We start from the raw sequence: 27,239 nt of genomic DNA on the forward strand, positions 1-27,239 counted from the left end.
ATCTGTTTTTTTTGGTTTTTAAAAAGTGAATTAATAAAATGTTCTCTGGATGTATAAAAACCTCTGAGCTATTAGTATTTTGTTGTTGTTGTTCTACTTTTTTTTTTTAAACCAAAGAAGAAAAAACACTTTAAACCTGCAATAACTGATTAACTGATGTGTAGAGCTGCAACTAACGATTATTTACAGTATCAATTAATCTGTTGACTATTTTCTCTATTAATTGAATTGTTTAGTCCATAAAATGTCAGAAAATGGTTTGAAATGTTTTGTTTTGTCCACAACCCAAAAATATTCAATTTACTGTCAGAGAGAATGAAAGAAACCAGAAAATATTCACGTTTGAGAAGATGATGAATCTCTTAGGAAAATGGTTGGCAATTAACCTAAAAGTTGGCAGCGAATCAATTAATCACTGCAGCTCTACTTTCTATCATAAATTTAAGGGGAAAATACATGATTTATGTTTGCAATTATGGAAAATAGTCCATTCTCGATCAGATAAAAGACAGAAGGGTTACATAGTGCAGTTTTTTTGTGATGAATTTTACTGACATATGAAACTTAATAAAGGCCAATAACAATATGTTGTCATAGCAGGAAGCCTAGCAGTAAATTGATGAAAATTTACAGAATTAATATTAAGGATGAAATACAGTAGAAGATTTGCCTCCTAAAAACAAAACTAGATGTCAACGTTTAATGCAGGAAAAGAACCAGGCTTTGCAAAAACTGCTGTTTTCATTTAAACTTACTTTCATCAGAAACAAGTAGTGAACACTGACGAATCATCAGCTTTTAAGTTGATATGTTGAACTTGTTAGCAAACAGTTGCTTATTTCCACATCCAGCAGTTACGGAGCAACATTATCATTCATGTGGAGTCGTGTTTCTGTCCACCTGGTGAATGTGAGTCCAATATTCACTCTCTTTTAGCTCTGTTTTTGGTCTCTACCAACTCCTGAGGGAAATATCTGGCTCTTTAGCTGCTAAATGCTCCACTATGTTCACCAGCTAGTCTACAGCTAACTGTGTCTGTTTGGTGCTGAGCAGGTCGTGTTCAGAGGCTTTTTACAGCTTTTTCTCTGAAAACGACGCTATGAGACGCTGAGAATGAACCAGAACAGTAAAAGTTGCAGCCGGACAGATAAACAATGAGCTGAAACTCACTATAAAGCTCCGTAAAGCCGAGAGGAGCTGCAGAGTCTCTGATGATTCTCTGTAGGTTCATCAATACGAGCCAAACACATTACACACTGCTTCAGTTGAGTGGAACTAATTAAAAGTGTTTTTCTGTATTTTTCTCACCATCAACAAATCCAATGAAAAGACCAAAACCAACATGTTAGTCAGTTGCTTCACATCAACTTTTAAATGACTGTGGACACAGTGTGGATTTCAGCCTCCATCACTTCCATTGAAAGCACATTTGAAGGATCTTTTAATATCCAGTATGAACAGGAGGAATGATTACAGCAAGGAAAACCTCTTTCACTGTTCATATGGACACCTGACTGCTGCTTCACTTGTCTTTTAATAATTTGACTTCTCTACATTGTCTCTGGCTCCAAGCCCATTGGTTCCTACTGAAGATGTAAACATGTAGAAATGACTAAAAATATATTCTCTATTGGCTCAACCGCTGTTTTGGAAAAAGACTGAAGCTCCAGCACATTTTCAACTCTCTCTGAGATACTATTAATCCAGTGTCGTAAAAGTGAAATACTTCCATGAAAGCAGAAGGTCTCACTGTCTCCTGTCAGTCCTGCAGTAAAGACGTCATTTTCAGTTTTATTTCCACCGCGGCAGAAAAAAACACGAACCTTCAGAAACTCCTGCAGGTTCAACTGAGATAATAAAACACTTTTCTGTCTTGTTCTGTCTCATCAGCTTGTCAGTCATCTGTGAAGCTCTATGAAACCAACTGACCTGCATGAAAGACGCTGTGCAAATAAAGATTGAATTATGGATAAACATTAAAAAAGAACACAGGAGTCACTGTAGTTTTTAACAGACAAACAGGAGGAAATGATGCATTTGTCAGGTACTATTTTCAGTGGCGGATGAATCCACTTTCGGTGCTCTAGTGAGTATTTCTGGCAGCAGGATGATGTGTGTGAGATTGAGTCAAAGTCAAACATGTCACCCAGTGCAGCAGTGTGGCTCTCTGGAGGTTTACAGCACAGAGGAATAAGATATATACACAGATAATACAAGTCTATAGAGATAAAAATATAGCAAAGATGAGAGAAAATCCATGAAATAAATTCAGATTTGTGTATCAGAACTTTGTTTTTTCTTCTTTCCTCTCCCATTAATCATCTCACGACCCCTCACATTTATCTGCTGACCCTTTGGAGGGGCCCGACCCCTAGGTTGGGAACCACTGGACTAAACTAGCTAACTGTATATAAAGTAGTGTAAACTAGCTCCACCTCCAGCAGCTACAACAGTAACATGCTGCTCTAACACTGATGCTTCACTATTAATAATCTAATGATGTCATATATAATAATATATCAGTCAGAGGGACATTCTACTGAACAACAAGTTATTTTACTTTTACTTAAACTGGATTTTAGATGGAGGACTTTACTTGTAATCAAGTATTTTTAGATGGTGATATTGCTACTTTTACACAAAGAGGCTATAATATATATTTTTTATAACTGCATAGTCTGATCTGTCAGTGTGTAATGTGTTGGTTGTGGCTCGTAGTGATGAACCTAAAATTTATCTGCTGACCCTTTGGAGGGGCCCGACCCCTAGGTTGGGAACCACTGGACTAAACCAGCTAACTGTATATAAAGTAGTGTAAACTAGCTCCACCTCCAGCAGCTACAACAGTAAAACATAGAATCATATATCAGTCACTGCAGAACAAATACTTTTAATACTTTAAGTACATTTTGTTACTAGTACTTTTACTTAAGCAGGATTTTGAATGAAGTACTTGTACTTGTAATGGAGTAATTATAAGGTGCCATGAAAAAAAGTCACTCTGAAAGTGTGTTCGAGGATATTTTAGTGCAACATAAAGCTTCTCCAAAGTCTTATAAGGCTCTTATGTTTTGCTCTCACATCGACTATGTCAGACAAACTAAATCCAGTTTCCTGTTCAGTATTTTTCCTTCATTTGTACGTTGAGCCTGCAGAGGGCGCCACACTCCACTCCTTTTAAATGACACCTTTTACCAGCTGATCCTGATTCAGCAATCTGCAACATTTCCATATTTCTAGATATTTGATGTTGAGCTCAAACACACCTGACGGGCTGGAAAATCCCAGAATATATCTGACGAAGCACAGAAGTCACCGTTTGTTCAGATACGTTTGTGGAGAAACTGACAGCAGGAGCGTTTTAGTCTGATGATGGATGATTCTCTGCATGAGCAAACCACAAACCAACATTAACAACCACAACCACGTGTGTGTGTGTGTGTGTGTGTGTGTGAAGAGACTCAAACTACTCAAAATACTGAAAAAACTGAGGAAATAAAACATCTCTGTCTGTGTAGTTACAGAAGCAGCTGTGATGGAAGAAGTATTCAGACGCTTTACGTAAGTAAAAAGTAGCAAAAACCAACATGGAAAGTTACAACATTACAAGTGAAATTCCTGCATTTAAGGTCCTGTGTAAGTATGAGCAGCTAAATTTAGTTAAAAGTATTAAAAGTTCTCATTTTTGCAGAAAAGTAGCAGCTGTGACGGATAAATCAGTCGGTTTAGGAAAGAAGAAAAAGTTCTGCTGCACAAAGTTTAATTCATTTTCCAGACTTTTTACTTTGTTCTTTTTATGAAATATTGTTAAGTTTTACCTCTTTGGGCCTCGAACTATTAATTATTTGGTGAACAGTGAACAACTCAAACATCCATAACATCACAACGAGCCATAAAGTTTGGGAACGACTGGTTTAATCTAAAACGATTTCATGTATTTTATAAGCTTATTATATATTATTTTATGTAACATTTTAATCTAAAAAGTTGTAGTGACTTGTTTCTGTGATAACATGATAAATATGAATCTTCACTCTCTACTTTAATTGATCCTATTGATGATGATGTATCGTTCATTTGCTTCTGTTGTTGTCAGCATTTGTTTTCAGTTTATGATTCAGTCAGATTTACAATATTTATAGAAGTCAAACCTGGTACATGGAGGATATTTACTGAGGATTTAGGCTCCTTTTCAGGCTCTAAACAGACAAATCGTGTTTCTTTTTATTTACTTAAAGACCGTTCTGAGGTTTTGTGCCAGTACAATAGAACATTTTGTGTTTTGTTTCATGCAACATGTATTTTAAGGAGCTTAGAGACACAAAACATGTGAGGAGAGAATGAAAATTCATACAAACATCATCCGATTTATCAGCTCAGACTGATAATAACAGGCAGAGAAAAGCAGGTGCAATAAAATCTGCATCTTTGTTTTTGTTTTTTGAGATTTTTTTACACAACTTCACGTTTCTGTGTCCCTCAGGTTCCTCCTGCACATCGTTCCTGACTTTTAACGTTTGCACATTTTGTCATCAAGTCAGTTTTATTGTTATGGCCCAATATCATAAATCACAAATCTGCCTCACGGGGCTTCACAGTATGTACAGCGTTAACATCCTTTGTCTTTAGACCCTCAATTGGAAAAAGAAGAAACGCCCTAAAAACCCCTTTAACAGGAAAAAGATGTGAGACACCTCAGGAAGAGCAGCAGAGGAGGATCCCTCTCCCAAGACGGACAGACAGGAAATAGATGTTGCGTTTACACAATAGAGCAAGAAAGTAAAATTAGCGGCTGGAAAAACATGACGACAGAATTATAGATAGATTTATATTTACATAGAAGAAGAAGAATCTGATCAGGAGGACGTCCAGTTTATACCGTTTATATGTTAATGTGTCAAGATTTTACCAAACATTAGTGCATCAATGCTTCAGAAACGCCTGTTAGTGCAGAACTACTGGAGGAAAGTCCATAAATGTATTCAGGATTTTTCTAATGATAACTTTGATACATGTTAAATGACCTGCTAGTTGTGTTGAGCTTCAGATTTGAACCAAACCAGTTTAATGGTGGTCAGACTCAGCAGGAGAAAACCGATCAGTATGTGATCACATTTGGTGATGGTTTTTGAAATACATTCATGTAATTAATTGATGATAAAGACAATAAGGACACTTTGAACTACACTGAAGGTTAATGGAAGTATTAAAGGTCGTGTTGTTTGTCTCTCAGCTGTTTTGTTCAGTTCTCTTACAGCAAAATCAATAAAATGTAAATCTGATCTTATTCAAAATCTGAGAAAATAACTTTTAACTTATTCAATCATTGATCTTTTTGTTGAGTCGACATCAGCAGGATATTTATCTCATATTTCCTCATATTTCGCTCTTCTCACAGGATGAAAAGACGCTCGCAGATCCAAAAGTCTCGTCTTCTCTTTAACAAGTATTTCAGGTTCAGCAGCAGAAAAAACATCTCGTTTGTGCTTCGTTGCTTTTCAGAAACGTCAAAACATTCCAACATCATCTTACTTTGCGGATCTTTATGCAAATCTGATGAACCGCAGCTCATTTACATCTGTTACATCTGTCCCTGGTGGTAATTTGTGACATATTTAGTAAATATGTTTTATCCTGATGTTTGTACATGTGGCCAAGACTTGACTCTTATCTTTTTATTCTGTTATTTATTCATTTATTGTAACTAAAACAGCGTTGTTACATCTAGAGCTGCAACAATTAGTTGATTAACTGATTAGTTGCCGACAATTAAATGAACTATATTGGTAATCGATTCATCGTTTTGAGTAATTTTTTCAGAAAAAAATGTCCAAATTTTCTGATTCCAGCTTCTGAAACGTGAATATTTTCTGTTTTTTTTAGTCCTCTGTGACAATAAACTGAATATCACCATTTTCTGACATTTTATAGACCAAACGACTAAAATAATCAACAGATTCATCAATAACAAAAATAATTGTTAGTTGCAGCTGTATTTAAATCTGCTTCTCTGATACTTTCAGTCTTGTGCTGCAGCTGAAGCCAAGCAGACACTTTACAGATTCAGCCTGATTTTAATCCTGAACTGTTGGTCCCTGAAACCGGCTGAATATCTGTCAGATCAGTTGTTAATTGACATGCAGTTTGAGGTCACAACACCTGATTAATCATCTGATCAATTGACGATCCGGTTGTCGGATGATCGGTCGGATCTCTAGCAGCTCAGGTTGTTTTATCTGCAGTTTGAGCAGTTCTCACATCAGGTTTTCCAACATGGCTGCTGTCAAAAGATGCATTTTAAACTGTAGTGAGCTTGTTATAATAAAATTAGAATATGTTGTACATGTTGTGGTTTAAACTGTCGTCTGACTGAGAAGATTGTGATATAAAACTGAACTTCACAGCAGAACAGACAGATCATAGTTGCAAGGTTTCGTCCAGTGTTGTAAGACGGCCAAGAATCAATCATCATAAAAGTAACTCAGTTCTTAATCTGCATTTATGAAAGGATGTACTGTATATATACAGTACTGTGTGCAGGTTTAAGGCTCTTTAGATGTTTAGGTTCTTCTCTGTAATGCAGCACCATCAGGGAGACGTCTGATCATCTGCAGCAGGACAACGAGCCCAAACATCCATCCAGAGTCATGAAGAACTATCTTCATCAACCAGAAGAACAAGGAGTCCTGCAGCAGATGGTCTCTGATCTCAACATCATGGAGTCAGTCTGGGATTAACATGAAGACACAGAAGAGGAAGAACTGTGGCAACTTCTCCAAGATGCAGGAACAACCGACCTGCCGAGAACCTGAAACACCGAGGAGAACTGCTGCTGGTTTAAAGGCAAAGCTGCTCACAGCAGGTATTGATTTACTTTATGTTTCTGCTGTTTACTGAACTTTGGATCAAGTTAATTGAAAAAAACAAGTCATGGCATTGTTTTTGTAAGCTTTACTTTACTTTTAGTGCCTAAAACTTTTGCACAGTACTGTATATACAGTATAAAGCTTAAAAAATATTATTTCAGGATATTTTTTAATTTATGGCATTTTGACTAAAAGTTTTTAGAAAACTGAAGATGCAAATAAACACTTATTGTCTGCATCTTCTGCACATGTTTTTCTTTTTTTTGTTCTTCTTACTTTCTGTTTGTTGTATAATTTGACAAGTTTCAAGTATTGCTGCTTTTCTTGAGTATAAAAGTCGCAGGTTCTGTTCATTCAGGAAGATTAAAACATGTAGTGAGAGTTAACACAACGTACAACATTAATAAAAACGCACATTTGCTGCTCAGCTTAAATGTGACAATCTGTCCTTTGTAAACTCATGGAAACATTTCCCCAAAGTCTGGAGCTGAACATGTGAAAATGACGCAAACAAACAAGAAAAAAAAAAAAATATTGGTTGCTTTGGCTTCTTTCATTTGGCATTTCTCTCTCTCTCTCTCTCTCTCTCTCTCTCTCTCTCTCTGCCTCAGTGATTTTCAGTCACTGGAAAAAAACCTCTGACCCTCATCTGTGTCTCAAGACGTTAAAGCTTCTCTCTGTCGACTGTTACTAACAGCAGTCGGCCGAAAGAGGAAACGGTCGGACTTAGTCATCTCTTCACAAGACGAGCTGTCAGAGAGCGGCTTCTTTGTTTTCATGTTCAATAAAACACAAAGTCGACGTCTTTTTCTGCTTTTCATTTCCTCTTCTGTGTTCTGTTCTTTTCCACTCATTTGTCCTCACATCGCTCAGCTTCTCTCTTCTCTTCGTCTTTTTCTTTAATTTCCTTTCACCTCTTTTTTCTGTCATCTGTCTTTATGCTTTAAAGGACCAGTTGTAGGATTTAGTCTAGCGGCGAACTGAATACACCCCCATCCCTACCCCTCCTCCACTGCAACCGGTGAGATCGTTAATGATTATGAATCAAGTCTGAATGCAACTTTATGACCCCATTCAACCTGTAAATCAGCTACTATTCTACTGTTTTAAATTATTGAAAAAAATGAGTGTTGGTTATTTGTCAAACTGCTCACAAAATCAGCTTTACTTGTGCTTCAGGCTGCCACAAGCTTGTTTAACCGACTAAAACATTTAAAATGTTAAAAGACTCTTTTAGACTTTTTAGCAGCACAGCTTGATCGGATACCAGATGGACTGGCACAAAATTTTGTACAGACATTCATAGTTCCTAGACGATGAAACCCTCTGGACTTTGATGATCCTCTGACTCTTCCTCTAGCGCCACCATGAGGTCAACATTTGTGACTTTTAGTGAAATATCTCAACGCTGTCATCGGGTAAAAGTTCAGTTTGTCTGATACTTTGGTTTACATATGCAAAACGAATGAGATTCCCATTAAGATGCAGCGGGTCAGAAGTTCCCACAATACACCAGTTCAACATACATTGGTTTCAGATTTATGGTAGAGTCAGGTGGTTTACATGCCTTATTCAAGGCCTTTTTACTCTGACAAAAGGATTTATTGTGTCTCTATTCTGTGCGTTTCCGCTCTAAAGTGTGATGAAAGGAGGATATTTAGTAGGTTAACCGGCTGACTATTGTGTCCGTTCATAAAGAAACCAGTTCTTCCAAAGTGACAGTTTCCAGTTGTTCCAGGCTTTATTCTCTCTCCTCGTGTGTGTGGTCTGTCATAGGCTACTTTTGGGGACAAATTTCAGACTTAAGACCAGCTAACTGGGGACAGCTTGTCCAACTGGTGACAAAAGCCGTGTCCCCAATTAGGAAAAAGCTGATTTTCGGGTCAGAGGTTATGGTTACGGTTAGGGTACGTCTTCAGGAAATTAATGTAAGTATATGTAATGTCCCCATATGTGACCATGATCTGATGTGTGTGTGTATGTGTGTGTATGTGTGTGTGTGTGTGTGTGTCCAGATTATGGTGTCTGACATTAAATGTAGAACACGAGTTTTGATCTGATAGGCCTCCCAGTTCTTCCTGCTTTTAACCGACCGCAGAACAGATCAGGTTTAATCCCACAAATGCTCCTCTATAAATGTATTTACTGTACACACACACACAAACATGCAGAATCAGAACACACACACACACACACACATACAGAAAGAAACTGACATTAATCATCTAGTTGTTTATACACATGACAGGAAGATGTCATTGGTTGAGTCATATCATAGAGAGATAGAAAAGACAAAGAGTGCAGCAGTGCGGGAGGTTAAAACTTCTCTGTGACCCAGATGTCAGCAGCTGACTGTCACACTGGGATCCTCCATAATGAAACCTGGTTAGGGACCCAGTTTAGATCCTGACACATTAATGGAGAAAACATCTCCTACTGGGAGAAATGCTTTTAGCTCTGAATGCAAACTGAGTGAAGTCACTTTTATTCTACTGAACAAAACATATATAGAGAGAGGGAAATGATGGTCAGTCAGTCATCTGTCGGATGGATCGGCACAAAATTTCATACAGACATTCATGTTCCCCAGAGGATGAATCCAACTGACTTTGGTGATACTTTTCCTCTAGCGCCATCATCTCATCAAAATGTCATTGTCCAATACTTTGGTTTATGACAAAATTCCTGTAAAACTGATGACAACGATCACATTTTCAGTCTTTGGAGAGTAGTTCTGTGTAATGCAGACACCACTTAGCGGGTATGTGGTTCTGTTTACAGCTTCGCTAGCTTGTTGTGCTACATATCACAACCTCTGGACTTTGTACTACATTGTAAATTTCTCAAAGAGTTTAGTATAAACTCAGGAGTCATGCTCAGTGGCGTCTGCCTTACACAGAACTACTCTCCTGAGACTGAAAACGTGATTATTGTTATTAGGCTTTGGAGCTGTTTCTAAACAAATTAAAGTGACCAAACTCTTCATGATGAAGGAACATGTCACCCAGTGCAGCGGTGTGGCTCACTGACGGGTTTTTAATAGTTATTGGACAACAACGGAGGAATAAGATATATCAGGATTTAGATACACACACAATACTTGTTAGTAGATCAGATGATTGTTGGTTTGACTCTTTAATATCTCCTTTAATCTTAAGTTTAACTGCAATTTGAAATGTGTTGCAAAGTTTGCCTCATTTGTTGTTTTATTCCTTCTGTAAATTTAATATCTGAACTCAGAGGTTTATTGTGAAAGTATTTAATTCAAACACATGATGCTTGAACCTGTTTGAACAGGCTGAATTATCCCACGCTTCAGCCGTCAATATATCAGAAGATTTTATAGTCTGTTTTTAAAAACATTTCTGCTCCAGGTGACACGCTGGTAAGACAGACACTTAAGACACTAAACACACACACACACACACACACATAAAGCAGAAAACCGTTGGTCCTCCTCAGAGAAAAATGTGGGCAAACTCCTTCACAACAAACCTGCTGGAACAAACGTCCTGCAGGTGACATGATGTGTTTCTGTGTCTTTGTACATGATTTTCCTCTTTTTCTTTCTGTTGTATCTTCTTTAGGTTTTCATCACATCCTCCTCTTCTCTCCAAGTCTCTTCATCAATTATGTTATTGATTTACCCATTGTTTTAAAAAAAAAACTGTTTAAAGAAACGTTTAGAGCTGCAATGATTATTCTATCAATCGATTAGTCAATCAACAGGAAATTTATCTCCAGCTATTTTGATAATCAATTAATCGTTTTGAGTCATTTTTTAAGAAAACAAAGTCTGGTTTCTTTGGTCCTCTATGACTGAATAATCACTAAACTGTGAGTTGTGGACAAAACAAGACATTTGAGGACATCTTGGGCTTTGGGAAATGAAGCCATTTTCTAGCACTTTATAGACCAAAAAACTGATCAATTAATCAATAAAATTATCGACAGACGAATCTATAACAAATATAATCATTAGTTGCAGCCCAACAAATGTTCTCTCCTACATGCATCAGTTTTTAGCCATTTCAGGACGACAGTGTCAGTCTGTTGGTCGGTCCACCACTTTGTTCAAGACCAACGGATTTCCATGAACTTTGATACAGATATGCATGTTCCCCAGAGGATGAATCTTTATAACTTTGGTGATCCTCTTACTTTCTCTTTAGCGCCACCATGAGGTTCACTTGTCATGATATATATGATATACAGACAATCATGTTCCCCTAAGGTTGAATTTTAATAACTTTGGTGATCACCTGACCTTTTATCTAGTGCCTTCATCACGTCAAAATTGCAATTTCAATCATAAACTCTAGTTTATGACGACATTCCTCTGCTCTACTTCGTGTTCATGGCTACTTAGAATATTTTATCATGCTAACATTCTAAACTAAGATGTTAAACATTACATCTGGTAAACATTAGCATGCTAGCATAGCATACTGGCGCTAGCATTAGTGTAGTCTTTTTCCCATTGGCATTTGTTCTGTAGTGGCCGCCCCCATGCAGCAGGTGTACTCCCTGTCCCTGCCCTCCCTGCAGGGCTTCCTCTAAGCTGCTCACCTGCCAACCTAAACTCCCACAGTATGTCGACTGAGACAAATTTCCTTTCCATGTCATTACCCAGCTTACATCACATCACAAATTGTGTGTTACAGATCGTCAGGTCTGTGCAGGTGTTTTGACATAATTTAGATTTTACACGAATCACTGCACACTATAGAAAGAAAAAGTCTTAAACTGTCCTAATTTTCAGGTTGAGATGATTGAAAGATGATTTATGTATTTGTGATGTTTGTTGGATTACTGACAGTCCATCAAAGCATGTAAGTTGTTTTCACTCTCGGTGCCCCCGAGTCACATTGAGATCTGTTCTTACATGAGTCAGTTGGAAGTTTTCCATCGACAAACATTTCTCAACAAGACTCGAGAAAGATTTACTGTCAACTCATCCAAACAAGTACACACAAGGGATTTTCTTTCTGGTGGAGCCAAAGGTGCTGCATTTAAGCAATGCTAACAAGACAGGTGCAAAACGGCAACACAAGGTACCAAAACAAAAACTGTGCTAAATATTGCAAAGACACAGAACAGTGCAAAGACACAGAATAGTGCAAAGATAAAGAAAAAACAGTGCAAAGACAAAGAAGAAACAGTGCAAAGACAAAGAAAAAGTGCAAAGACAAAGTAGTCTCCCAGAACATCTCTCCTCTCACGGAGTCTCTCTACCTGAACGTCTCGTCCTTCCAGCTCCTTGCAGGACAGGACTCCTCTGGAACTTTAGTTGTTCCAAATTGTTCTTTACTTTGTGTTTTTGTACATCATTTTTATAACCTTATTTTTGAAAAGTGGTATATAAATAAAGTTTTATTAATATTATGTAAGACGGAAAGTCATGGGTGTTATTTTTTTCCACACAGCTATGGTCACTGTAAAAAGTTCTGTAAATGAAGCTGCTGTGAATCAGCCATCTGCCAAATGACATTATGAAACATTATATGACTGTGTCTAAAATACAGGTTGTTATTTGAAATGACAGCTGTCGGGCCAGCAGTGTTTGCTTACAGTGTAATGACTGGTTTAATATTCTAATCATGTTCATGCTGTCAGGACATTTTGGTGCACAGAGTGTTCATAATGCAGCTCATGACTCAGTCATCGAGCACATTGTCAATTTTTCCACACAGCTCAGTTTTCATGTTTTCTGCTCAGCTGGTGGAGTTTGAGCAGTTGCAGTTTTCTCTATTAATGTCTTCATCTGTTTATTTTGTTCTCTTGTTCTTGTTCTTTCTTTCTTTCTCACTTATTTTTGTCCTCAGTAAAACTGGGAGTGAGATCCATCGTTCAGTTTCCTTCCATTCATTCATTTGTTTTGTCATCTGTGTACATTTGTATCACACATTATATCTTTTGCAGCACAGCCTCGCGGTAAGTTAAAGAAATACACTTCACTAAATAAAAACCGGTTGCACTACAAACTAGTTCTCATGTAGAGACGAGTTATCACTAAATATTTAATATCTGACACTTTACATTTCACAGAAAAAACAAACTTCAAATTAGTAAACCAATGATGTCACTAAAACTAACAACTACATGACCTAATAACTTAAACTAGGTTAGCATGATGAGGTATTTCCCTCTCACGGTAAATTAAACACTACTAATTCTAAAACACACATATCTCTGCAGGTATGCAAACAGAAATGAAACAAAGTCACACCTACATTCACAAAGGATTAACTGTTATGTTTATTTTATCTTTTTATCTCTAAAACATATTTTGTTTTTGGAAGTTATGTTGCAGCTTGTGATGCAGGAGACTCGACGGGCCGCTACAGGCTGCTCTGATACTGAAGAAATGAAGGGTTAGCTTTAAATAAATAGTAAAATAAATGTCAACCTAAAGTGACTTTAACATACTGTAGTATGTTTGAATCATTCATTAGGTTGTTAATGCGCGTTTCTATCCACTGTCGTTGTGTGAATATTTGGAGTTGTTTCATCAAGATAAACAGCAGGTGGCGCTAATTCTCCAGTCAGTGCCTTTAACCCGTTGCAGAAGAAGAGGAAGCAACGAGATGAAGTCATTACAAGAGCAGCAGTCAAAGCTCAAACAATGGAAAACGTGATGGAAATATGACATTTCTGTTTGTTTCATGTTTTCATTTGGGGAAGGTTACAGTCTCCTCAACGCTCCACACAGATCTGATGTTTAAGTCACATGATTCATGTACCTCATCATTTCGTTGCTAAATCTGTTTCCATTGCACTTTGTTGTCAACATGCCAAGTGTAAAAACTTTTTTACGCTTGGATTTTCTACTCTATCATGCAGAAATAGAAAATGCAAATCAAAACAGGTGGATCGAAACACACCTGTTGTGTCTGGTTGTCAGAATATTTTGTTTCTTCACGTCTGTCACTGCACAAAATCATGACATTGAATTCAAACCAGCACTACACTGTGATGCTCTTGAATTCAATAAGTTTTGCTGAGTCGATCTCTTGTGTTTCGAGGCCTCAATGTAGGTTTTATTCAAACATCTGAACTCTGAGTCTGGATGACTCAACAAAGGATCTTTTGTGAGATTTATTTTAATTTCAACCTTTAATTTTGGCCTTTTCTTTTGTCCGAGAGAACAAATTGTCTTTTGACAATACTTAGTCTCACACTCAATGGTATGAGCTGTAACCTTTCACCGCTAACCAGCACAACTTCATCAATGCGGTTCAGTCAGACTGTGAGAGCTGTGGGTGGAGAGAGACTGTGAAAGTCTGTCTGTATGCCGACACAAGACTTTAGCTCCAAACTGAAGAAGTTACAGAAGATTCACTTGGAACATTTCAGTTTACAATTATTCATTTGGAAGATGCTTTTGTCCAGTGACATACAAATGAGCTACAATCCCAGCAACAGCAGATGAAGGAGAATAAATCAAATAAATGTCTGAACCACGGACTGTAGATAAAGATGGACGTAGCGTAGTGTGATGTCACCTGTTGGTTTTATTAGAGCCGGTTTGAGTCGTACCTTATGGTCAGCGGGATCTTTTCTGTTTGGAGCCAGGACCTTTCAGAGAAGGAGCGCAGAGTTTGCCTTTCACACTCTGGAAATGCCCCGCTAACTTGGATCCAAGCTAACGCTAGCTTACTGGGAACACCGAGTGATGCACACTTGGGCTAACGTTAGCTATTTTAGCTAAACTGTGCTAACAGGGCAGGTATCAAATAACATTCAACTTAGTGAAATACTGTGAAAATAGTCTGACTCAGTGTGAGTCCCGGAGCCGATGTAAAAGGGTGGAGGTAGGTAAAGGCAGGACTCTTCTTTGTAAAATCGGGTAGAGAGCGACACTGAGGCAACCAAGGAGCAGACGCCACCCAGTAGGTCAAGAAATAATTTATTACAAAATGTTATAAATGCAATCTGTTTAAAAACTGTTAAACTATAAAATGTTAAAAATAAAAATATACTGCTAAAACTAATAAATGTTGAAATAAAGGTACAATACTAAAACTATTAAACCTCCATGTTGTCCCTTAAACGTACCAATTAAAGTCTGTTTTCTTTTAGGGAGAGGAGCAGAGTCTTTACACGCCTCTGAAGTGACCCGGGGGGGTTTGGCCCGTTGGCCTACTTAACAATGACTGTGGGTAACTGGCCTTATCCGTAAGGGGAGCTTGTTTATCAGTCGCCTGTTGGCTCGTCCTCCCCAGAGCTGCTGTCCTCTGTGGGCCGCCGACCTCCACTGCTCACTGATAACAAGACACAATTGGCAGTAACTAGACCCAACACCACCAGCCCGCCCACCTGTGCTCAAGAGTACTTTTCTCTCTTTTACTCACACAACTGAGAAGATTCTCACTCTGCCCGTTGTCTGTGCTGCACCGTAGTACTCTGGGTAGTTTCCTCCATCATGCTGGTGAGCCTGCGGTCCCCGTGTCTTCCCCTGAATCTACTGCATGTTCTCCAGCCGCCTGGAGGGGAATGGTGCTTCTGGGAAACTGGGGAGCATCACCCTGTCTGGTTTCTGTGGTCGCCACAGTGGGGCACCTGCTGGGCCTTCTCCCTCTCTCACCCCGTAGGTACACCAAGGGAAGAGGATACTCAAGCTGTCCATGACAAAGTTGGCCACATCTGGTTCTCACCTGGACCACAGGCAGGACTAAACGCTGCTCTCCATCTCTGCCGCCCCTCCTCCTGATGCGTGCTCTCTCTTCTCCTTGCTTTTCACCCGATTCCTTCCTCTCGCCATGTTGCTTGCCTCAGCCTTGTTTCCGTGTTCAGGCGTCTGGTCCCTCCTCCTACGTGCGTCATTGGTTCCTCCGGCTGCATCCTCGTGTCCAATTGGTCAGCGACAATGTCTATCTAGGGCAAAAACTCAACCAGATGCAGGTACTGAGTGGTGATCACGGTGGCAGGAGGTTAGGCATCCATTAACCAAACAGTAGACTTAAAGCATGCAAATAAAACCGAGCACAGCAATAAAAGCAATTCAAAACATTATAAAATCATGCAACATAAAATAAACACCGCAAACCATAAAGACATAAAAAACACCAATAAAACCAAGACTTCTGCCATGTGACACTGGAGAGAGCAGCAGGTGAGCCAACTGTCAATCACAGCTGTCAATCAACACCCACAAGGCAGACATCAAAGCTACTATTAGTCTTCAAATCTTATTAACAGAAAAATAATTTCCAAAATGACCACCGGCACACTCATCAGACCATGTCCACACTAGGCCAGCTAAATTCATAAACGCATCTTCTTTGCTGTTGTAGCCCTCCTTCCAGACTAAAATGGCATTTTAGCCAGCTTTTCTCAAATGTCCTTCAGAGTGTGTAAATGTGAAAATGCTGGCTTGGCGTTGTAGTGTGATGGCAGTAGTGCAGTATTTCATTGGATGAGGAAGAAGAAGAAACACAACGACAATAACAACAATGTCAGACATCTTCATGCGAGTGTTGTTCTCTTTATTGTCTACTTTGACAGCTTGTTTAGAGTTGAACGTAGCTGAATACCACCTTTCTCTGCTAAAACTATTTAGTCAGCTTAATATAGATGTATTCTTAGAAGGCCTGAATTTAGTGATCCGGACCTTAACGATTCATTGAAAACAATGACTGACTCAATATTTTATAGAGAGAAGTTGAGGCTTTTTGAATGGGAGTCAGTTGGAGCATCTATCAGCCGTCAGTGGTGCTTTAAGGTTCTTCAGCCTCAAAACGTGATAGTAGACACTTGGTCTCAATACTCAGTTCCACCTGACACAAGAGACACAATGCTGCACGTGCAGTGCCTAAAAAATGACTTTTTCTACCTTTTACTTGTTTTAAGACAGAGAGAGAGAGAGAAGGAGCATATTAGGTGAGTAACTTCTCTTGGAAGCAATTTTTGAAGTCAGAAAGGGATTCGAACCACAAATGTCTGAACCAACTTTGGAAGCAATCTATTCAGTAAACGTTGAGATATTTCACTAGATAAGTGAAAACTTTGACCTCATGGTGGCGCTAGAGGAGGTCAGAAGATCACCAAAGTCAGTAGGGTTCATCCTCTGGAGATCATGAATGTTTGTACAAAATTTCATGGCAATCTTTTCAGCAGTTGTTGAGATATTTCACTCTCCAGTTTCTTCTAAATGACTTGCTTGTTACAAAATCTATAATTCTAAATCTGTTTTGTTTTTTGGCTTCCAACAAAGGGATTTATAAACCTCTGCTGCCTTCACAGTTTGCAACTGTTTCCTGTTTCCAGCCGACAAAGGACAGAGATCAGTGTTTCTTTATGAAACGCAGCCATTCACAGTGCGGCCAACGGTCTCATGTTCACACCGCTTCAAGACGACTGCCAACACACAGAGTTCATGTTCATTATATAACGGAGTCTACTGAACCCACAATGACGTCTTAGTGTTTGTTGTTATGCTAAGGTGTGCACAGATCCTACTGTACATACCACTACAACAACAACACACACACACACACACACACTTAGCCAAAATGCCTGTTTTTTCTCAGGAACTTGTACACAATGTACCCATTTATCAGCAGAATAGAGTTACACAGAGAGACTGAACAGGGGGCTGTGTGTGTGTGTGTGTGTGTGTGTGTGTGTGTGTGTGTGTGTGTGTGTGTGTGTATGACAGGTTTTACCTGATCTGTCCGGTAGCAAAAGAGGATGTTACTCTGCTGGCAGTGTATCACACACAAACACATATTTGCATTTCTGTATTTGTGAGGAGCTTCCTTGGTCACAAACTCTCTTTAACCCCTTAAAATCCAGTTTGTTTTCATGTGTACTAGTATCCCAGTTTTAAGTTTTATCCTGGTTTTGGTCATATTCAGGAAATGAAATGAACAATTTATATCCCTCTTTACATGATTCTAACAGTATCCAGGTTTCCAGTCATCTGTGTGTAGTTGTGTGTTGATTTCTCACCATCTCAGCCACCATGTTCTGTACCAACAAAGACTGCTCAGAAACCAGGATCAGGTGTTTACATGCAACAGTATACTGGTTTCTACTGGAGTACTCCAGGCAGCATATCCAGGTTTCTCAAAACCAGGATAAAGTGTTTACATGTGCAAAACATAACCGGGATACTAGTGCGGATGTAAACGCCTTATCCTGGTTCAGAGACACAGTCTTCTTTTTTTAGAAGAAACTTCAGTAAAAAAATAACATAGAAAACAAATAGAAATATTAAATATTTCTGTTTGTTTCATGTATTAATTTAAGGAATGTTACAGTCTCCTCATGCTTCATGCACGTCATCATTTATTTGCTAAACTATTGCACTTTGGCGCATTTTGCTTTTATCAATTCGCAAACTTTTTCACCTCAGCTAAGTGTGAAATCTTTTTTATGCAGAATTTCAGGATTTTTTTCTAATATTCAACATTTCCACTCAGGTTTTTTTAAATTGAAAAAGTGAATAAAAACAGGTTGATTGAAACACACCTTTTAGAAGAAAAGATTGATACCACTCATTGCTGCATTGCTGTACTTCTGCTGTAGCTACAGGCAGCACCTGGTTAGCTTAGCTTAGCATAAATACAGGAAACACAGGGAGCAGTGACGACACAATTCAATGAAGTCACAGCACCGGGTCAAGAAATAGTCCAACAAACTACAACATGATGTTTTCACTCTTTGGGTTTCATTCAAATGAGATACAACATGTTAATTAGTGAGATTTAGAGGCACATGTAGGCGGATTTTATCAGCTGTTTCCAGCCTTTATGCTAAGCTAAGCTAACCGGCTGCTGACTGTGGCTTCATATATATCGTACAGACACGAGGGAAGCATCTATTTTCTCATCTGACTCAGCAAGGAAATCAAATGAGCCAAATTCCCCATAATGTCAAACTATTCCTTTGAAATAAAGTTCTGCTGGTTTGAACAATGTTTGCTGCACAGAGTGAGTTTGTGGGTCAAAGAGGTTCACCTGAATGATGTCGACCAACCTGAACTAAATCCTAAATGTAATTTTGACCCCAAACACACGATGTAAACCTAAATTAAGAGTCGATGATAATTTTCCATCTTGCTTTCCTTTTGAGGACAGTCAGTCCTTACAAGAACAGAACAATAATCAGTGACCTGTTTGCCTGTAGCTGCTTGTGCTCCACAGAAAGAGAAAACGTGCTGATGCAGCAGTTTCTGAACTGAGTTTAAAGCAAAGTGACAGAGGCGCCGAGTGGAAGAAAAGACTGGAGCTGCTCCAAAAATATCTGTGGAAATGTGCTTTATGTGGTGATATTTATATCAAAACTTTATATATATCCATGTACATGCTCACATATTGTACAGTGGAAGATTTGTTTAACTGTTGTTTAGGATTCAGGTTATTTTAGTTATTTAGGAACAATATGAAGTCTAATAAATGTAAGATTCCAAATACCTGATGATGCACATCTGAATGCGTCTGACACACCTCATATTAACTCTTATATGACCTCAGCTGTTGCATCAGAACAATCACAACCACTTTTTTCATGCTGAAGGGCAAGAAATAATGTCTAGTGCATTTGGATTTTTAATGATAACACATGGATAGTATTTTTTTTGTTTGCAACTCAAAGATACATATAAGCAAAGAAGAACACACAATAGATATTTATGTGAAAAACTAATACAGAACTCTGTGTCCCTGAGTAGTAAAATAAATTAAAATGTTGTAGAAAACTTAGAAGGCAGGTTTATGTGTGTGTCAGGTGCAGGGTTCAGGGTATTTAGCAGCCTCACAGCTTGTGGGTAAAAAACTATTGCACATAAGGCTGAATTTACACCAAATCAGGCATTAGGGCGAAAACGCCAGTCCTCCCAGTCATCTGAATGGGGGTAGTGCGTTTTGGCCGCAGGGACACCGCAGCAGCCTGAAAGTTGAGCAAACCAGACGTCACGCTGCAATCACAGCCGTCAATCAGACAGATCAGAACTGTACAACCCTGCCATGACGGAGGACAAAGACTTTAGTAATGGGAGGGGAGCATATTTCTCTTTGTTTGATAACGTTAAAAGTAAAGTTAGGCTTTGCTGACAGCTTCCCCGAAAAAGACAAGAGAAAAAGAAAAAGAGCTGAGAGCACCAGCGAGAGAGAGTGAATGAAGACAGCTGGTAGTTGCAAGAAAGTATTTGAATGAGAGAAATAAAACATTACAGCAGTTACAAATAAACACACCCACACACTTCCGCACAACCCTGTGGAGGTGTGCCGCAACGCCTGATTTGGTCTGAATACGGCCTTAAAGACAGGTTTCTTCTGTGGAACAGTTTTTACTCAGACAGAGGAGGTTAAATGAAAGTGAATAGTGACACACAGCTAATAAGCTACAATAGCTTCCTCCACTTTGGACCCTCTGTACACTCAAACGTCAGCTCTGCCTATACGGCTTGTCATTGGTCAACAGTGCAAATTCACGGGTCAAAGTTCACAAAAGTTGAACTTAAGGCTGGCAATATATCGGATAATTTGAATTTTCCACTTTACCGTGATGTATAAAATGTCCATACAAGGTGCACAAAAAGTTTATTTGTAGTGCAAAAGTAACTAGATGTTTACTGCTACTTTAGCTGTTTTGAGTCACGACAGTCCTGTAAACTGTGACGTGATTGGTTGCACTACATGTTCACCTGCTGCAGTTTACAGGACTGGCGTGAGTCCAGGTGATGGTGACTGTCTCATAGTGAATTTAACAGTTGCATCTACCGGAGGGACAGACTGAAGAAAACTCTGCACACTGACCTGTGCTCTCCGTTCCTGTTTATTGACGAGGACTCTCTCGACTGAACAGTTTCCAGCTTCTACCAGCAGCTGAAGAAATACTCTGATCCTTTATCTAAGTAAAAGTACCAAAAATACTTCATTACAAGTAAAAGTCCTGCATTTAATATCCTACTTAAGTATTACTAGCTAAATTTACTTAAAGTACTTAAGTAAAAGTACTCGTTTTGCAGAAAATTGGGCTGTGACTGATATATTAAATACATTTAACAAATTACATTATTAATACTGATGAGTCAGTGCATAAGCAGCATTTTACTATTGTAGCTGCTGAAGGTGGAGACTGTTTGAAGGTCAAGGTATATCAGAGGTTTTGAGAGGATAGAGATACTTCTGCTACATAAATTTGGATTAATTTTTCAGAACGTTTCTTTAATCTTTGCATTTTTGTGAAATATTGGAGAATTTTACCTCTCTGGGCCTCAAACAGCTATTTATTTGAAACCATGTGAGGGGAAATGTCTCCCCTTGTTGCAAACAACTCAAAGACAAGAACCTTAAAATAGTGTTTCCACAGTCATTTTATGCCAAAATGCATTTAAAAGTTGATATGAAGCTTATATGAGGCTTCAGCAGTCTGAGTTAGTCATATCAAGTGCATATCTGACACATTTACAGTCTTTTTAGCATCAAATTCCCTCTTTGTGTTTCACAGCTTCATTTTTTGCACAGAAGGAGGACTGTGGATTTTGTCCCCCATCACTTCCATTGTAAGGTCATTATGAAGGGATCTTCTAATGATCAGTATGAACAGGAGGAATGATTACAGCAAGAAAAACATGTTTCACTGTTTATTTGGACTCCTGACTGTTGTTTTAAGACCGACTTGAAAAATTGTGAACTTGTCCTTTAAACTGGACGCCCGTGCTCGAATCATCTGGTATTGACTGTATTTTATGTGTAATGATGAAAGCCTTGCAGGTGGTGCAGGATTCTCATCATTCTTGCTCAACTGTCTGCAAAAAACATTATGTTTCCATCCAAGCTTGAAAAAAATCCAAATATTATTTTTTGGCCGTATCACTCGGTCCTTGTTGAACTCAGCATGAAAACCTTGCATAGATTTACTTCACCCTCTTCAAGGAATCCACTGATTTTGATTTACTGTCGCAAAATTTAGCCGTTTTAGATACAGGTGTGACCAGGCCTCTAAGATGACGCGGCAAAATCTGACAAAAGGTGAAGCTGCTTACGTAAGATATCCTCCACCAAGCTTATCCTGTCTGATCTTTAAGCACTTACATAATACTGCTGTGTATTTATGCAGCCTTTCTATTCGTAGGTAAAATACTGGAACAGGGTTTGTGTGCAGTCAGTGCCGGCCAAAAAGGGTTTAGGGAACAATGCGGTTTGATGTCAGTCCTCCTGACAAACTACGCAACAAGGCTTGACTCAGCCTCTGAAAATGTGCTCGACTCATAGCTGCAACTGTTCCAAAGCTGCTCCCGTGTTTATTTAAAGTGGTGACAAATAATTAAATTGCACTTGATCCACAGGGAGCAGATGCTGCAGAATGACAAATTATATTACACTTTTAGCTGGAAATCATCTGCAAAATATATCATTTTTTTATTTTATGATGGTCAAGCACTTTTGATAAGACGCAGGTAACTTTAAAGGAAACACAGGAAGCTCCGTGTGTTTCCTTTGATCTTCATCCAAATTAAGGAGCCTTACCAGTGATGGATAATTTGTTAAAGAAATAAATCTTCCTTATATTTACTGCTGCTTATTTTGCTGCACAAGCATGCACAAGCATTGAATGACAGGACGTTCGCTGTCTTTACTGTTAGCTCACATGCTGCATGTAAAGCTGGATATTCATTGATTCATGCATGCAGTTGGCATGAGTGAAAGTGTAATTTGTATAAAGAGAGCTGCTCAGATTACTATTATGGTTGTAATTATAGTTTTTATAGACTGATCTGATATGAGAAGAATCTCTTCAACAGCTTCTGATTGGCTCTTTCCCAGCGTTTCATTATTTATTAAACAGGTTTTATTTCCTTTGTGCTCAAGAGATAAAGACGGAGATGATGGATTTACTACAGCAGGACACATTTAATCTCTGCATGTTTTCTTTGTGCTGCTGTTTTCTTTACGTTAATCTGACGGCATTCGGTTCAGACTTATGTCGCGTTAAAGGGTTGCAGAAATGTTTCAGGTCCAAACTCGTAAGATTTTTGTCATGACTTCTTTGTAAAAGTGAACATTTATTCAGATATGAGGTTAAAGAGGGCGGCAGTAATTAGGTTCAACCATTAGCTGGTTTTCTTTATTTCTTTTAATTAATTTAAGGATAAAATAGATTTTTAACACTGGACTGTAGGACTGTATAAGGACTTATGGTCACATAGGCTAAAGTTGTAGAATTCACACATAAAACTTTAATTTCTGGTAGTTTTATTAGACTTAATTTAAGCGACATTTATCATTTAAATCACAACAGTAGTTTTAATGCCTCTCCTTGTGTGAGGGCAGTGTTGGCTGTAACAAGGTCATATTACAATAATTGTGTTTATTTTTATCTACATTAGATTTGTGAAAAATTATGTTATTTTATGTGTTTGATGTAAACTATGAAACTTTCATCAAGGGGGCCAAATATTTCTGCTGCAGGCCCAGATTTGGATACACACAATACTTCAGTTCATTGTTGGTTTGGATTCAAACATGAGATTTGTTGACAAGAAGAAAAATATAGAAAATCTCCAGACAAATTCTTTAAAAAATAGTATAAAAAAAATCACATCTGGTCTTTTAGATGACAGGAAATACTTGTTTCATGGGATTAAATTTGTGTCATTGTAATTGAACAAAATCTCCCATGAATCAAACAAAAATTATAATAAATCGAAAGTGAATAAAAATAAATTGAAACCAAAAAAAATTAAAGGCAAACCTTTGTTTTATGTGCAAATTGATTTAATTGTAATTAAATTAAATTTAACTGTAAACATGTTTTTATTGTAGTTAATTGTAAATCTGCCTCCTAACACTGAACAGGATGTGTTTGTTACCAGCAGTCCTGAAATGTACATTCATGGTAAAGTTGCAGGGAGGCAGCAAATAATAAGCTTCACTGCTGGATGTGAACCCAGTCCTCCTCCTCTTCCTCCTCCACCTCCTCTTCCTCCTCCTCCTCCTGCCTTCAGGACAAACCTGCCTTCACTCGTTTTCTCACCTGCATCTCAGTATTTTTAGCCATTTCTGCCTCAGGCCTTTCCTAGTTCTCACTCTCTGTTTCCCAATCTCTCTCTCTCTTTCTAATTTCTGCCCTTTTTTTTCCTCTCATCATGTCGGTGAAGTCTTGTGTGCTCATTCTTTCGTCTGTAATACAGTCGTGACTCATTTATGCATACAAGCCTGGAAGCGGTTTTTCCATGATGACAGACAGTCACTGTGACTCGAGGAAGGTGACTTCTCTGCATCATGATGGCAGCTGACTCACCTCAAACATATGACCGTTAATATTACACCTCCAAACAGGATCTTATGCAAATTAAGTGACTCACATTTATTTATTTTTGAACAAGTTTCTTCTAAATCAGCAGCTACTTTGACCCAAATAGTAGAAGTCCAACCTAAATCTACTCCAGATTATATGTTTTTTAATCTGTTCTAAGACTGAACAAACTGGTTTCTAAAAACTAAAAATAACATTTGTGACTGGCAGGTCTTCTGTTGATCCTCCCCACGAAAAAGAAACTTCTTACAGGTCGTGTATTTTGTGTTTGTTTGAACAGAAGTAGTTCGAATGAGCGGAGGTAAGTATGTCAACAATGAAAAGAGCTTCACTGACGGACAAGCTGAAGAAAAACACATCAACTTACAGTAAACGCCTCGTCTCAGACTGACAGGATCTTAAGTTTAGTGTCGACAGATGAACAGTAACGTGTTGTCAAGAAAATATTAAAAACCAGGAGCACCAGTTCCACTGACTCTCTTATAAATGTGACACTGAAACACTGAAGAGTTGAATGAGTTCAGGGAATTTTATCCACGGAGGTTTGGAACAAAAGAACAATTTAAATGATAAAATTGATATTTTTTCTGGACATCTATGCACAGAAAATATATCTTTTGTTCATATAAACTCCTTCTGTGCCGCTTAAATCGAGCTGTGAACTACTATCTCAGCATGCAGACAGAATACCAACAACATGTTTGGCTGCAGCTTCATAGCATTAGCGTATCATAGGTATATCATGCCCTATTTAACACAGGTTGCCGGTCTAGTGGGACTACTTTTTTCCTCCACCTACCTCATGACCTGGATAAACTGTATGTGAACGAAATCACTTTATAATAACTGTCACACTTTGCTCTGCACAAAGCATATTTACTTATTCAAACACCGCAGCACAATGATGTCAAACAGGAGTTGAGGTCTGAGCACCTCCACCTCACCCTGCTGGGTAAACATTAAGTCATACAGTAACATGAAATCCTCACGGATGTTTACGACCATTACGGATATCAAGCTCCTTCCTCTTCCACTTGAAGTCACACCTCAGGAGAAGCTGTTTGTCTCCTCTTAGTTCTCCAATCTAGGATTTTTATATTGTTAAGAAATTGTGTAAAGTCTTGTATAATGTGAGGATACTGTGATCGTTTCACTCTGGCACTCTCCATTAACACAGAAAACCATTTAGGACAGACTAGATCAGATATATTCTCCATTCATGTATTAATTTAGTCATGTGGCCCGAGGGAGCAGAGCCAGAGATGATGAATCCTTCTCAGTCTCCTTCAAATGTTCTCTGTTTCTGTTTCTCTGACATCGATACAGGAAAATTAACTGCACATTATACAGTAACTCTTTATTTTACAGGTCTCGCGCTTTCTTAATAATTTCCTAAAAAGGAACTGGACGTGTAACTGTAAATTCATGGGAAGATGCACTTCGACACTAATTATAGTGAAACTGGAGACAGTGTTAAATTGACGTTTAGTTACTGTTGCTACGCCTGATCATCTTCATTCTCGCACAGCACATAATGCGGTTTACAATGATAGCGATGACAGATTTACCATCGAAATTTGTAGAGTTGTAAAGTGGGAAGAAATATTTCAGGCGCCTCCTGGTTCTAAAGGTAAAACATCTTGTTCATTTTTGCAACAGATAATGTTAGGTAACTCATAGTTTGAGTTCTTCTACAGTTTGGATCAAGCAACACGCTGAAGTTCCAAAAACTGCAGTTCCTCAAATGGCCACTTGAGTCAATCCTCATAGACCCCCATGTTAAAATGTCCAACTTTACAGCAGAAATAAACATGTTTACAGCCTGGTACAAAAAAAAGATTTTGGTCTCTAAAGCTAATTTCCCCTTTCATGACAACTGTAGGGAGATGAATTTTTATACAACTCACCCGTTTAAATTATATTAAGGCTTAAAGTTATGCATAATTAAGGGCGTGGCAAGTTGTTACCACAGCAACAACATTGCTCAGGTAAGTATTTTTAAATACTAATGTTCTAACTAAACATCATTGTTCATTTTTTTATCAACCACACTGTAAAAGTACCAGATGGTTTGGTAGGAGAATAATGTGCTTATCTTCGTTATCACTGGTTACACTGGTAAAGTCAGCTTTTGCATTCTGTCTTTTTAAATACTTTTAAAATTCTTCCCTTTGCTTGAAAGCCATTTCTTCTGTCAGTCACGCAGTATTGACGTGTTGCTTGAATGAAACTGTAACAACAGCCCGTATCACCTTCCGTCAGGTTGTTTTCACTCTGATGTTATCTGCATATAGAAAAATCTTCACATCAGTGTTACGTAATCAAGTCAGTGATGATTTTATGACTTCTTTATGGGATTTTTTATGTTTGTTTTCAGAGAACAACTCTTATCAGATTACAATAACTGCTCGATCAGTGTGTGTTCTTCTATTCTCCAGTGATGCCTTTGACATATTCAATAACAAGTACAAGTGACACAAACACTAGCAGATTTAATGATTTAGGTGACAAAGAAGAATAGTGAACAAAGACAAAAATTAAATCTGAGAACATCCTCCTGCCTCTTAACACTGTGGGTTCAAATCCGTTGGTGACCTCGGCTGCGTATTTATTCCTCTGCTCTGACCTTCCTGACCCTCTTGTGGAATGTATTGTGTAGTTAAGCTCACAGGGGAAATGATCATTTCCAAAAGTGGGGCCAGGATGTGAAACAAAAGCTCTGGAAGTCTTTGGTGTTCTCCTGCTGAATGGATCAGCTCACCTCAGACACGCTAGTCACTACTATATGATTAGCGTTAGCCGAGCTAGCGGTGTAGCTCTGTGGATGGGAATGTTGGTCCACTACTTTGGCTCAGACTGAAATATCTCAACAACTGTTGGATGGATTGCCATGAAATTTGGTACAAATATTCATGTTTCCCAGATGATGAATCCTACTGACTTTGATGATCCTCTGACTTTTCCTCTAGCACCACCATCAGATTGAAAAATTAATTCTCGCCTGTTACTAAGGGTGTGCCACAGGGATCCATTCTGGGCCCTGTCCTGTTCACCATTTATTTTAAACATGAGATCAGAAATCATGTCTTCCCTACATGGCTGCCA

The 27,239-nt window shown here is 38.4% G+C and overlaps 1 long non-coding RNA gene across 1 annotated transcript; it reads right to left on the minus strand.

The window, feature by feature from the left end:
* Window positions 1–14,942: 14,942 nt before the first annotated feature.
* On the minus strand, window positions 14,943–16,555 carry LOC122981093. The gene is made up of 2 exons (XR_006403157.1): window positions 15,221–16,555; window positions 14,943–15,130 (listed from the first exon to the last, which is right to left on the minus strand). It is a non-coding gene; the product is annotated as an uncharacterized LOC122981093 (long non-coding RNA).
* Window positions 16,556–27,239: the final 10,684 nt, after the last annotated feature.

Source organism: Thunnus albacares, chromosome 4 (genome assembly GCF_914725855.1).
Source record: "Thunnus albacares chromosome 4, fThuAlb1.1, whole genome shotgun sequence".
Taxonomy (NCBI): domain Eukaryota; kingdom Metazoa; phylum Chordata; class Actinopteri; order Scombriformes; family Scombridae; genus Thunnus; species Thunnus albacares.